This window comes from Lepidochelys kempii, chromosome 26 (genome assembly GCF_965140265.1).
Source record: "Lepidochelys kempii isolate rLepKem1 chromosome 26, rLepKem1.hap2, whole genome shotgun sequence".
Taxonomy (NCBI): domain Eukaryota; kingdom Metazoa; phylum Chordata; order Testudines; family Cheloniidae; genus Lepidochelys; species Lepidochelys kempii.
Window position 1 is genome coordinate 1965358 of NC_133281.1, and position 13709 is coordinate 1979066.

The following is a 13709-nucleotide window of genomic DNA, read 5'->3' on the forward strand; positions in this document are numbered from 1 at the left end:
TGTCTATATATAGCACCTTATAAATTATATGAAGGAAGGTGTAAGAAGAAAAATATATATTAAAATAGACATTCTTTTAGATTTTACCCCCCAAAATAGGTTTGTGTGGCATCAGGAATCAAAGGGAATCTCAAGACAAATTTTAAGGGCTCCCCAAATTCTATAAATCAAGAAGGCAGTTGGAAAGAATCTCCTCGTTAGCAGATGACAGAACTAGAGAGGTTACTCTGAATCTATTCTGTATTTATAAGGATGACGACCTAAATATTAGAACGTAATTTGAAATGCAAACTGCTATTAATCCACGAGGCAGATTTACCAGATAGTGTCCAAACAAATGGTTTAAAAACTAGGGGTTGGAAGAAAATACCTTAATTTAGCCACTAGAGGTCTCTTTATGTCTGTGTTTATTCTCTCAACTGGTAAAGACATGCCTATGAAGGCCAGTTCTCCAGACATCTTAGATTAAAAAATATCGATCCATGTTTTACGCCTCTCCCCACAAAAATTCTTGAAGCATTATGTTGGTATAGGCCTTTTAATACTAAAGCTTTACATTAGAACCTTCTCTAGTAGAACAAATCTTGATGGAATAAAGAAGGACGTGACTAAGCATTCTTCCTGTGTCACACAGAGGAAGGCGTTTTTGCTGGGAGAGATTCTCTGCTGAATTAATGTACAATAGTTATTGTACAAAGTACAACAACAATATGAAACTGAGACTGATTGAGCAGCCAAACATAGATAATCCTGCAGCCTAACGTGATCAAGTAGACATCCTTTGTTTGCTACACCATCAGAATAGAGGATTTTAATCTGCTGTACTAGCTCTGAAGCGTCAGAGAAGTGAAAACACCCATCATGCCTTTCATTGTGCAAGGTTTTCAATATGGAGTTGTGGGTGTATATGTGCATGAATTCCTTCCTGATTTCACTACTCCTATCTAGAGACAAAAGTCTGTCCTCAGTCGTGCATCTGTAGCTGAAATCAGTGGAAACTGAGCTTAAAAATCTGAGAGCCTGAACCAAAGCCCATTTAAATCAATGTGAATTTTCCATTTACTTAAAGGGACTTCAGGTCAGGCCCTGAGAGCAGAAATTTGCTCTGCTCTGTGTGCTAAAATGCAGATATTGTTAGTTACAATTATCAGGTCATTTAAAAAATCTAAATACAGCCTTTGATTGCAGGAGCACTTCTGTCTCAACAAACCCAGCAATATGGCTTTGCTTGCTTGGTCACCCAGCAGCTGGGCTGTAATTTTTAGATCCTTGCAGTTCTTCGTGGGATTGACTGGAAAGGAAAGCCCCTTTCAGTCCAATATATGGAGCCACCACAAGAATAGAAAAGAATCAGCAATGCTAAGTAAGACTCTTAAAGTTGGGTTGATTGTGCCCATTTAAGGACTGACTAGCCCACAAATGTTCTGAGTGTCCAGCCTGTTGTTCAGAGTCCCCATAGCACTGAAACATTCACAGCCCTGGCTGTGTCACTCCTTCCTGTAAGAACTAAAAGGTAACAAGAATCCCATTTGGGACAGGGACTGTTACTTGCTATAAATTGTACAGTGAAAAACACAGTGGTGTACCAAACTTGATACCTCTGGCAATACTGTACAAATATTAAATAATCCTTACAATCCATTGTACTTCTATGAAGAATAAAGATGTGATGCTGTAGCACCTTAAATCAAGGGAGTTCAAGTATGTTACAATATTAAGTCTGACAGTTTCCCTGTGAGTTAGGCCTATGTTATCTGCATTTTATAGAGAGGCAAAGTGACTTGCCCAAGAGCCAGTAGAAAGTCACTGGCAGAGAAAGTTACAGAAACTGGGAATCCTATCTGCTAGTCACCTGTCCTAATCACTAGACAATACTGTCTCACAACACAAACTACTCAATAAACAATCTTGCCTAGGGAGAAAAACAGGTAAATTCCTGTAAGTGTTCTTACTGGGTCTGGATTTCAAGCCAAGCCAGTCCCTTGCTCTGGAAGCATTTTCCTGACCAACAAATGGTGTTAAAGGCCTTTTCTGGATTAATGCAAGCATGTCAACAACAATAAAAGATGAATGGGGAAAGAAAACACTGTACAGGAGATACACAGAGGAAAAACAAGATTTCCTGTAAGTGTGCTGGTTAGTTGCCTAAAAACCACTTAGTACTAAAAAAAAAAAAAAAAGGTGAATTCTCATCCTTTTCACTGACTAATTCAGCTGAGTCTGTCAACCTAGTGCTGCAGAATTCACAGAAGGGAAGGGGAGGAAGGAAGTCTTTTCTAGGTCAACTCCATTTTTGATGGCTGATTGTATTAGGTAGGAGGAGAATCATTTGTAAACGTGCCTTATTACAGTGTATTTTTTTCCAAAAGCCTAGACTTGAGAAATGTCTTATTTTTGTGGGCTGGAGCCTGCAGCCTTTGGGCAATAGGAAATGCAGTCAATTTTGAGACCATTACTCAGCCTTTGTTCAGTGACTCGTAAAACCCACATTGCTTCAGTTTCCTCTTTCATGTTAGATCATGTGTCTCTTTTTCCAGTTCATTCATCTTGCTTCACTGTCTGATTTTTCTGGTAACAGGCACTGCATTACCTTTCCGTCTTGTTTCTTTCTCATTCTCTCAGATGGTTTTCTTGCTTTCCACACACACCCTTTTTTTTTTTGCCTGTGAGGTGAAACTTAAATTTGTTAGGTGCAGGATAGAGACTTATTATGAGTAGATCAGTTTTGTATTTTCTTTGAACTGGAATCACTTTGGATTTGTGGAGGAGGGGAATTAATTGCAAATATTTTAATGCATATATTTTCAGCCAAAATGAGACTAGGAACTACTGAGTATGACAGCATTCTCACGCTCTGTTCATTTAACCCAGATGCCAAACCTCAGCAGCTAAAACTAGATTCCGAGGGAGAGACCCTGTAATCTCTCCAGCAGAATTTTCTTTTTCCCAGGTCTTATGCAGTACATCAGTAATTAAATACATCCAGCCCATCCAGCACATCCCAGCCAATGCTACGCTGGTTGCATAACAAACATGCAAATGAATTGCACAGCTTGGCCAATCTGAGCACCTAACAGTTGACCCCCCTCCCCCCACTCCAACAGAGTTGCATGTTCAAGATTGGTAACAAATGCATCAGTACCTATCAGTGTTTGCTAGTATGTGTGCCTTGCATTGAAACCATTTGTATTAAAAATGGCATTCTATTCAGTACCTTGCAGTGAGTGCTATCCTAAATATATAACCAGCATACATTTCTACTGCTCATTCAATATAAAACAGAGCTGGACCATCTCCTCTGCCCATTGCAGCTTGTGTAGTTTCAGGCCTGATACATTGTATTTAAATCTTTTTGTATTAAAATACACCCAACACATCTCATTGGACATCCATCTAATTAGCTCTTTATACTGCACTCAAAACAATAGTATCAGAGCACCTCATGTTCTCAGACCTATGAATTAAATGTGAATTCCTTCAATTTGCAAAACATTTAATTCCAATTGGAATAAATGTGTTAGGACATATCAGTGTTTGCATGTCATAAGACCATGTGCATTTAATTTAAATCCATCTTTATATCTCAGGCATTTCTATAATGCCCATAACTGTAGCATGGAAATACTTCTGTAGAATCATGCTTTGATGCACAGATTAACCATGCATCCACCAGCTCCGTGGCCTTGCAGTGTTTGCATGCTCCAAGATCCTGTGAATTCCACTTAAATCTCTCAAAAAGAAAAGGAGTACTAGGGGCACCTTAGAGACGAACCAATTTATTTGAGCATGAGCTTTCGTGAGGTACAGCTCACATCATCGGATGCATAAATCTCTGTATCTAACATGTCTGGCATTAGAACCCTATTAATAGGTCTTCAGTGAAAACCAGAGACATCCAATATAACTCAAGAGTTGTATGTTCCCAAGACACAGAAAGATTTAAATGCAATGCCTAGTTAGGCATTTTTAAGCACCCATCACTAGAGTATGCAAACATCCTAGTACTAAAAATGCTGATTAAACATGTCCAGCATCCTCTGTGCATGTTTCCCGGCCCTAGGCAGTGTCTCTAACGCCTAGTGCATTAAAATTGCATGCAGGCCCCTCTGAGATCGTGTTGGGTCCTAGGCTTTGTGCAGTGTATCTCCATCCCTGCCTCCGGCATGCCTGGCCTTCCAACCCCTTGGCACGAAACGTGCCCCAGCAGCGCCTCCCTCGAACCTGGCGGCCGTCCAGGACTACAGTCCCCAGCATGCCTCGCGCCTGGCGCAGAGCCGGCAGCCAATGGGGGCGCGCCTCTTTTGGCGGTGGCTGCCGCGGCCTGTGGAGCCGAGCTTTGTGTGCGTGGGGAGGAGGGGGAGGGAGCGGGAGAGCGAGCGGGGCCGGCCCGAGACCGGGACACAGCGAGACCCAGCGCCTCCCCCCCCCCCGGCGCCTCTCTCTGGGCTCCCCGCGGCGCTGCGGCTCCCCCACCGCCCGGGGCACGGGCGGCTCTCGGGGCGGCGCCCGTGGAACTGGGACCCGGTGGCGCGGAAATCGAGGCCGGGGATCCAGCGCGGCCTGCTGCGGGGTCCTGTTTCTCCCCCCGCTCCGAGCCCGGCCCGGCCCCCCCCGGCCCCTGCTCTTTGTGTCTCTGCTGGGCTCGGTCGGACACGCCGGGGGGAGTTAGAATGGAACAGACTGACGGTGAGAGGGGGCGAGACGGGCCCGGGGGGCAGCGACGGGTGGGGGGCGAGGGGGTGGGGTTTAGGGGACATGGGGTGGGGGGCGAGGGTCTCGGGGATCGGTGGCACAGCGGGCTGAAAGGTAAGGTGGCCTGGGGGGGGGTCTTTCTCCGGGGTGACGGCTGGGCTGGGGGGTCGTGTGTGAGAAGCGCCGGGATTGGGGCTGCTGCGCGGGGTTTCGGGTGGCCCTCGAGCGGGGGAAATGGGGGCGATGAGTGAGTCTTTAGAGACAAACGCTGATTTGTGGCGGGGAAGGGGCTGGCGTTTGGGGGAGGTGTGGGGAATGGTGAGAGGGAACCTATTGTTTCTCTGAAGACTGTGTATCAATTCCACGCACTAGGACTGGAACCCGGTTATTGCAGTGAGAGATCCTCTCCCTGTTGGAGAGGGAGCCTGGGTTTATTTTGTGTAGGTGGGAAGTAGGGGCAATAAAGAGAGATCTGGGGATAATTTGATGTTTTGGTGGTGGCAGAGATAGAGGAGGTCCGCTTGGATTTAAAGGGGCAGAGGCAGCCATGTTTGCTGCTCGTCTCTGCAGTGTAAATAAATTCCCCTTCCAAAACCTGCTTTCGATCCCCTTCCTGGTGGCTCAGCCCCCCCATTCCAGGCTTTATACTCTCTTCCTTATCTTCTCTTCTTATCTCCCTGAAATCTATCCTCGCCAGCAAAGCGGCATTTTCCTTCCCTCCTCCTCTCGGTTGCAAACAGGACATGCTGGGGGACTGCGGTGCAGAAATTAACCCTTTTCAACTCAAATCTGCAGAGAAATTGCAGACTGACATTTGCTCTAATGTCCTAGAGAAATTAAAAAACAGAAATATGTGGAATGTTGCATTTATCTTATACACTGCAAATGTAACAGAAATATCTTTTGCAATTTCTTGAACTAAACAAGGAAATTGCATTGGCCATTTTATTTCATCTAGGGCTGTGGGTAGAAGGCATTGTGGAATGCTTTTAAAGGTATTTGATACTGTATCCATTGACTACATTTTAAATCTAGAAAATAGGGAGTATTTTTTGCTGAAAATATGAAAAATTTGGATTGCAATTGTGTGTTCTTAGACAAATAACTAGGTCTCCCCTTTTTTATTCACTTAAAATGTAGATACTTGCTGTTATGTATAGCAGACAACTAATTAGGTTATCCAAATTTGAGCCCAGCGATTAAATGCGTGTGAAGTAGGCATGTTTTGTGTTTGTAATCTTATCGAAGCACCAAATATGAGAAAAGAGACTTTGGGTCACTGTGCTGTAATTAGGGGCTCTATCACAGTAATCTCTTTTAAGTAATCTTATTTTTATCCTTTTAAAAAAACGGTAGGTTGAACCACATACTTGCCAATTTAGTTTAGACAGCAAGAGATCTTTACAAGGAGTTTCCAGATAGCCATTTTATGTAGAATTTATGTATATCTTTTAAAGTAACACATTACAGCGTACCTTTTCTCTCATTCTGTAACTGGCTGTGGATTCAGTGTAACATCAGTCTCTTTACTGGTGTTTTTATCAACACATTTGACTGGCGCACAGGTTTAGGATCTTAAATTATGTTGATAGATTTTAAGGGTGAATAATTCCTGTGGACTAAAACTCTCGCACCTTGCATGTTGGACCAAACAATGACATAATAAGTGATATCACTTCCCAGTTATTGTTTACATCTTCAAGTGGCTCATAGTACAGATGTGCAGTAAATGTTTCAACAATTAAATGTGGGTGTCCTTTGGACCACTTCAAAAGGTGCTATTGGCGCCAAAGGAGAACAGACACCAAATAAAAATATGGACTGAGAAGAAGGGTTGTGCATCTAAATGACAAGGTGCTTTTCATGAATATAGTATGGAATAATTTTGCACTCCTTTGTATGTGGAGTTACTTTAGAGCTCTGCTGCAGTGTGTGTTTTTAAAGTTCAAAGCAGTACTTTGTATAGTTTGTATGCATTAATGTTATCCAAGCATTGCCAACTCTTGCAGGCTTATTGTGAGTTGAATGGTATTTGGTGTTTTATTAACGCCCTAGCTCCTGGATTCATGTGATTATGTAAAAATCCCACTTGAAAAAAAATCAAAGCCAAGAATTTTGCTCATGTGGTTTCAGAGAAAATATGACTCAACGGAACTCTCAAGTTTCCAAAACCAAAGAGCAAATAAAGAGCACTCCAGATTTATTTTTTTAAACTAATCTCTTGATTTTTAAATAACTATCTTGATTTGTGGTGCTTCCCTCATAAGTTTTGAATACTTGGGATTTTCAATACTGTTATCCTAGAGATTACTTTCTGTAACAGTGGGAAACCTCTTCCTCCTCGACAAAACAAACAACAAACCTCAGCAGCCCTTAGAAAGGTGCACAGAGACAGTAATCAAACTCACTAGGTATGTTAAAAGGATGAAAAAGAATCAAGTCACTAAGGCCCCAGGCTACATCAGCTTCTTGCTATCACAGACCCTTGCATTTGTACATAGTCCCACTGCAGTCTGTGGGAATCCTCACAGGGACAGAGGTCTGCTAGCCTATTGCAGTGCAGGGTTGAAGACCTTCTATCATTTCATGTATCAAGTGCACCTTTGTTCTGTTTTGATTACTTTGTTTACAGTGACTGATTTTGCTGTGAGCCAAAATGACTTGGTTTATATTCTTTTAAAAGATGTTTTATTATGGACACTGGCTTTATGCTTCCTTTCAAGATGTTAAAATTGCATTGAAAATGTGTTGAAGTTAAATAAATTCTTTTTTAGATAAAATTTGGGACATACATGTGGTATTGACACTTCTGTGAAAACTATCAGTGTTTTTCTGTAATGAAAATTGTAGACTATAGAGGTATGTCAGGAACCAGTTGAAAAAATTGTCTTATGGAATTTAGTATTGTCTTATGGAGTTGAGGCTATCTGCAGTTCAGATACAAACACCATAATTAATTTTTGTTACTGGATTCAGTATTCATATTTAAAACACTCGGCTTTATGTTGTCCTGTTCTGGACATCCCAGCAAACTTTATATAAACGTTTATTATTTAAAAAATTATGACACTGGCAAGTTACTGTTAAATTGTTTTACGTTCATACTGGGATGACACACCTAAGAGTGTCTTCACACCTATAAAAAGTGCCTGCAGTATAAATACAAAATCTGCACTGCAATTTCTTTGAGGTTCAAGGATTATTGCATTAATTTCCTATTCACAATACCAAAGGAGTTGTCGATTTTCAAACCATAGCAACATAGACTGTTGTTTAGATGCTTCAAGGTTTCTCTGTGTTGCAACAAATTGGCAAAATAGCCTGCCACAGCAGTGCAATCTCTTTGTTTATAGAACATGTACAACAACAAACAAGAATTGAAATTGGCAGCTTCGTGGGTTAAACTTTTTGATATGACCAGGACTGCATGAATAAAGTGTCATCATATGTAAGGAAAAACCAGATTGCTCCATGTTTTAGAAACAAATATGCACAAAAGATAAAAGTAAGTAATGAAGTCTTTGTGCATAACTTTGACAGCTTTTTCAGGGTTTTAGAAAATAAACAGAACCTTGAAGCTCTGTGGGTTAGTGCTGCAGTTCCTGCTTGTGTTAATGGGACCTGCCTAGCTAATGTGCCACCATTATTTTGATGCTATATCTCAGAGCTTTGGTTTTCCAGGCAATTGCTAGTCCAGGTCAAAGGAAAGTCCAGGTCAGACTTGCGTTCACTAAACTGATGTTTAACCATAATGTAAAAAATTGATTCCAGTTTGTTGCTCTCTTTACCTTTACTGATGAGCCAATAGTAAAGTATCAGTTCTTAAAGTAGTTTCTTTACATCTCTGTGGAATGCCCTACATCCAACGATGTGTGAACCTCCACAAACTGTATAACATACAATTTTAGATATTCCTACAGTACGTTGCAACAGTGGACAGGAAAAATTAACAGTCAATCAAATGTATTATGGAAATTAATTTTAAACTTTTTGCTGCTAACACCTTCCACAAAAGTGGTGGTATTCTCAGCTCAAGCACTGCATGGTGATGAAGTGTCGGGTTCAAATTAATGGGCTTCTGCTTCATTCTCAGTCAGGAGCTCCTCTGGCTGGTCATTATTGTAGTGGAACTGTGGGTCTCAGTCATTCTTGTTAACGTTCTGAATTTGTATTTGAACAAACATTACGTTTATCATTTTTTTGTGAATGTTGTGTTGGCTTCTGCAGTTTGCCTGTGGATAGGTAAACCCAATTTACTCATAATACCTGTAGCTGTGGAATGCTGGTTTTAGCATATCACGTTGATTAGCCCTTTCTGCTCAGATTTTGGGGACTTTACTTTGTACTCCTGTGATATAAGTGTGTGATGGTGAGGGAAAGAGGAGGGGCACTGTTGACACTGGGAGATCTCATCTAGAAAATGAGATCTTGTCTTCCCTAATGCTGCTGGACCTTTCCTGGCGTGATAACTGCAGTCTTCCTAGGTCATACTTGGAGAGCTGTGAATGCTTGTTTGTATTTGTATATTTTTTAATAAATATTCTGTTGGCATATTTCTCTATTTCATGCACCAGTCTAGAGAAGCCAATCAAGTTGAATGCAGATTCCTGACTTGGTTGTGGTTTCACTATATTCTATTTTTGTTTAGCTTAGTATTGTCAGAAATCCAGATAGCATTTACAACCATGTGGTTTACAATTATACACACTCAGATTAAAATGTTGTAAATGCATTTTGTTGTTGTTGTCACTCTAATGTACTAAAAGTGACATTTAAAAAAATCTGATTTACCTTTAATTAGTTGTTAACCATATATTTACCTTGTGTATTTCACTTTCTAAACGATTTCATTTTTGGCTGTCTTATCTCAGCAGGATACTGGAGTTATATGGGTTGCAGAGGAATGTTGTTTCTTCCTCTTCCCCCTCCCCCCACCCCCCTTAAAGCTAGTTTCAATAGAAAATGTGAACATTTAAAGCTACATGTTGGTTTATATTGTTAATTTTTAGCTCTTTGACTACTAGGTCATCTCTTCTAATTCAGCCTGTATCAGTAGTGTTCAAAAGTGAAAGCTTGAATATAACAATAAAAGTCTCTACACTTCAGGGAAACTGTATTTTACGGTCATCTATCAAAGATATCATTAATGATTTTTAGTATAGTGGAAGTAAGAATAGAACGTAACTTTGTGGTGGTGCTCAGATGCAGGGATTGGCATCTTCATACGTTTCTGTAATAAATAATGCTGCTCTTTCTTAAGATATTTCAAAGCATGTTAGAATGTAATAAGGTACCCTTACTAACCTGATCAATTCCCAGGTGAATGTTCTTTTGAGACTAGCTAATATCCATGGTTTTAGTGAAGCTACATGGGATACTAGTAAAATATAGCCCAAGACTGACATTCTCAAAGAAGCCAACAAGGCTCTCCTTTTTGCAAAAGTCTTTTAGTAATTATCAAAGATAAAAAATTGGATCAGCAACATCCACTACTGAGTCTAGTGACATTTCTGTGGAGATCTTAGAGATACAATAATTATGTAGCTCATTATATTGCATGTCACTAGGATCTGAGCACCAAACAGGTATGTCGTAGTCTGAGACTTGTGATGTGGGTCCTAAAAATACCTTAGATAAATGTAATAGTGATTCAGTGAAAAAAGCTTTCTTCCCAGAAGATTCCAAAGCACTTTATAAACTTATCTGTGTATGAATCGCTGAAATTGCAGCCACAGCAATACTATATAAGAGTTTAGGGCACGAAGTTAAGCATATTTGCCATTAAATTAGGATAACATTTCTCATGAGATCTACTAGCCTAATCCACTTCAGATTATACTGTTTTCCTGGTACATAGTTTTCATTTTCCAAAGGGGGAACACTTATTTAATTTGTTTAAATACTGTTCCTATTTGGACGTTATTGTAGTTTAAGCATTTTGTCTCTAGTTTGTGTCACTGACAAGTTCTGTTTACATGATCTTTCTTCAAACTATTTTTTTTAATAGCGCCAAAAAGTCTTTCCTGTTAAGAAGCCTTAAATAATTTAGCTACATTCTTCTTGATCCTTTGGCTGAGATCCAGTGTAGTATCAGTTTATTGTTTATTACATCCTCTATCTGGATATTGAATTCTGTACTTGCAGGAGGTGGACTCTGAGTTAATACAACAGCAGTAGTTGGAGATGCAAGAGACCTATCTTGCTTAAAAGAAATACTGACATGCTTCGCTCAGACTGCTGAACGTCCTCACTTCCCGCTCTTTTCGAGATTGTTCTTTTACTTGGGTGAGTTACGTCCAACCTCCTTTTTAGCCCTTCAGTGCCACTTCTGTGGCAGCCAGAGGGCTGCTGTGGAGAAATACAGTTCTTTTTGCGTAAGGGGTGGAAGATAATCTCTCAAGAGTAATCCTGTTTTAGGGTTAAGATTTGAGATGGAGTCCTCCATTTATGGCCTCTCATTATTCTAGCATTTGACTAGCCCCAGGGGTTATTCTTTCAGTGCAATATAATCCAGATGCTACTTTGTATTACTATATTCATTTTGAAAGCACCCACTAAAGTTTTGCAAAGGAGAGGGGATAGGAAAGTGTGTGGGTATTAACTATAGTGATGATGAATTCAAAGACTCTGGAGGAGGGAGCTACTGATGTGTAAGCTCTGTGGGAGGAGAACAGTTGTTGGGCATAGAAGTCGGTTGCATGTAGTCTTTCTGTTAAGCAAAAGTCCCTGCTGCTGCACTCTGTACTGGAAGGTAATACACCAGATGAACAGGTTGTCCCAAATAGGCAGAGTGCATGATAAAATCAAGTTCTATTTCATGTAGATGTACCCACAAAAAGGAATTATTTGAAAGCTTTTGAAAAACTTAAGATTTCTACCAGTAACTTCTAAATTAGTAGATGTAATTGAAGGTTAATGTATCCAAACAAAAAACCCCAACACTCCACATCCTGTTATGCTGTCTTTAAAAAACACTTTTTCTTGGAAATTTAATCATTGTGAAATCTGCTCTGTTGGCTGCTCTGGGGGCTGAATCCTGTTTAACCATGGAGTTGATGCAGTAAACCCAGTAGGAGTGCAAGGTTCCCCCTGCCAAAGTGTATAAGCTTTGAGCTTGAGGGGCCACGTGTGGGGGTTCAGTATCTGTTGTCCATGCTGTTCTGGGATTCTGCTGAGAGTGGTAACAGGAATCTAATTAATGCCAACTACTCACTAAATGATTTCATTTAAATCACTGAACAGCCATCAGTTTGTAATTTTCAAAAGATGCTAATACTTATATAGGCTGGATTAGAATTGGTGACCTCATGGTCAAAAAGAATCTGTTGTGCAATCTAAATGTACCATTGGTCTAATTAAATGACTTTAATCAGTTGGACACAATCTGATTGGCATAATCTTCCCATAGATTAAATATTGGTTTCTCTGCTTTGTCGTAGAAAGATTATACTACTAACATACTATGCAGAATACAGATGCATTTAAATCCCAATTTCTAAACATCAAATGTCCTCGTAAGAGAGAGATGAAAAATTGCCTGCCTCATGTTTTTTATTCATGCAAATATGTTGCAGTCTGTAGTGTAAAACCTCTCTCCAGTGTTTTACATCCCCATTTCTGCTCTGAAAAGCGTTGAAAGTTACTATAATGCTTTTTAAGGAAGAAAAGACCTTTTATTCACGTTAAAGTAGTTCTTAGTGACTCCTGAACTGAGCGAGTTGGCTGGTTGTGAATTATAGTTGATTAATGATATGTTTTATACACGTTTCAAGCTGATGCTGTAGCTTAATTTTGCTGAGATCCTTAGGTAGGGTTTAAATGTGGCCAGAATGTCAGTGAGGCTCAAAATTCCTTTTGGATGCTCCAGAGCAGGTATTTTCTTGGATCATTGTCTAGAGAATACTATGGGTAGCCAATCATGTAATTTATAAGACGTGTCATCAAAGAGAGATTTCAATCTCTCTTCCTGACCGAACTCTTAATCCAAAAATTCTTGGTCTTTATTACTCTTAGACGTAATTGAAGGAAAAGTCTTTTAAAAAACCTTGCTTCTGTTCATCCCTTAATTTTCCTCTAGTGAAGCAAAGGGCATCTTCTAAATATAACTCACCTTTAATGTGGTCATTGCTGATTTAAAGAGTAGCGATACAAAGTGCTGTTCACACTGGTGCTTTTCATCTGTGAAACTTTTGTCGTCTGTGTGTGTGTGTTTTTTTTTAACATCCCTGAAGGACAAAAGTTTTGCCGACGAAGTGCCAGTGTAGACATACTCTAAGAGGAGGTTGGTGAATCAGTGTCAGTTAAAGAAAAATGTTAATGAGTATGTTTTTAGCTGGTAGTTAATCTTTCTAGAACCCTAACTGGAAGTTACCCCAGAAGGAATTTTTGTGAAAGTGGGTGTGAACATAGGCATGAGTGTGGTTTTAGATGTGTTAGGAACACAGGAATTACGGCAGGTCCCAGTTAGTCTAGGAAAACAGAAATTCCTTAGTGGATGGTTAAAGACCTGCCCATAAGGGAAGTTTCTTCCTAATCCTCATCAGTTAGTGATTGGCTCAAGCTTTGAACAAAAAGGGTGTATCGTCTCTTAACTGTTGTAACTGCAACCCTTGTCAACTAAGATTATGCATGTGTACAAATTTAACAGGATAAACTAACAACTCTCTCCACTCACCGCTAGAACATATTCACAAACCCCAGTATAGAAATATTTGATTTAACTTTCCATAAAAATGTATAGTACTGAATTTGTGTAGTGAACAGTTGCATAGATTCATAGACCTGTATAACACAGGCCATAGAAGTTCTCCCAGTAATTCCAGCATCAAACTTATAATTTCTGGTTGAGCTAGAGCAGCAGCTCCAAACTGTGGGTTGTGACCCCCCAGGGGTTGCAAAAGGGCACCAGGGGCTTGTGAGACATGCGTGATGCACAGTGATAGGTGGCTGTGTGCACCACCCCTGCCAGCCACTGCTGCCTTGACATGCTGCGCAGTGAGAGGCATGTGAGTCATCAG

At 40.3% G+C, this 13709-nt stretch overlaps 1 protein-coding gene across 4 annotated transcripts in view; it reads left to right on the top strand.

Moving 5' to 3' along the window:
• Positions 1-4304: 4304 nt before the first annotated feature.
• The window catches only part of NSD3 (nuclear receptor binding SET domain protein 3), a 57706-nt gene continuing 48301 nt past the window's right edge, over positions 4305-13709 (top strand). For all 4 annotated transcript variants that reach the window (XR_012156311.1, XM_073325229.1, XM_073325230.1 and 1 more), the window contains exon 1: positions 4305-4686. The gene's annotated coding sequence lies outside the window, so the exon portion shown is untranslated. The remainder of the gene's footprint in view (positions 4687-13709) is intronic.